At 28.2% G+C, this 703-nt stretch overlaps 1 long non-coding RNA gene across 1 annotated transcript; it reads left to right on the forward strand.

Moving 5' to 3' along the window:
* The first annotated feature begins 4 nt into the window (after window positions 1-4).
* Window positions 5-616, forward strand: LOC117114113. The gene is made up of 3 exons (XR_004446302.1): window positions 5-123; window positions 276-383; window positions 573-616. It is a non-coding gene; the product is annotated as an uncharacterized LOC117114113 (long non-coding RNA).
* Window positions 617-703: the final 87 nt, after the last annotated feature.

The following is a 703-nucleotide window of genomic DNA, read 5'->3' on the forward strand; positions in this document are numbered from 1 at the left end:
TTTTATTTGCTTTAACAGATAATAACCAGGAAGACTACTCCTTTGATGAGGGTTCTGAGACACAGACTACTACAATTCTTAAAGCTATAGAAAATTCATTCGAGGATACTGAAATTGATATCGGTTAGTTGACTATTAATTTATATATTTTGGATTGCCTGATAAGGAAATGCTTTTTCTTTTAAGTTTATAATTTCAATTTTCATACTTATATTGTTTTAATCTGGAATATTTATAAAGTGATCTGTTGTGAATGTTTTTCTATTTAATGTTAGATCAAGATGGGGAGGACTTTGAAACTCCAGTATAAGCACAAGTTTCCCCACAAGAACTTGAACTTGTTTCTAAGAAGAGAAAAGTAGCAGATAGAGAAAACATTGAAGGTAAGTTCCACAACATAATTAATCCATTCCTTTTTTTAAATTTAACCTTCAGATTTAATTTTTGTTCCCTTTTCTAGTGTTATATAATTAAATTACAAGAAAATAACACTATTTTTTACTCATTTAAGCAAACATGTCATCTTTATAATTTGCTGTTTCAATAATACCATACATCATATTTCATTTTAGAAAGAAAGAAAGCGTGGTCAAAGAAGGAACAGAAAGCTGTAAAGGTTTGTAAAAAGAATGTATTTCTCATGTGAATTAATGTAATGTAATGTACTTCTATTTATATTGAGCTTTATGCTGGAGTATCAAAG

This window comes from Anneissia japonica, unplaced genomic scaffold (assembly GCF_011630105.1).
Source record: "Anneissia japonica isolate Jap-2015-1 unplaced genomic scaffold, ASM1163010v1 scaffold111372_len703_cov266, whole genome shotgun sequence".
Lineage (NCBI taxonomy): Eukaryota > Metazoa > Echinodermata > Crinoidea > Comatulida > Comatulidae > Anneissia > Anneissia japonica.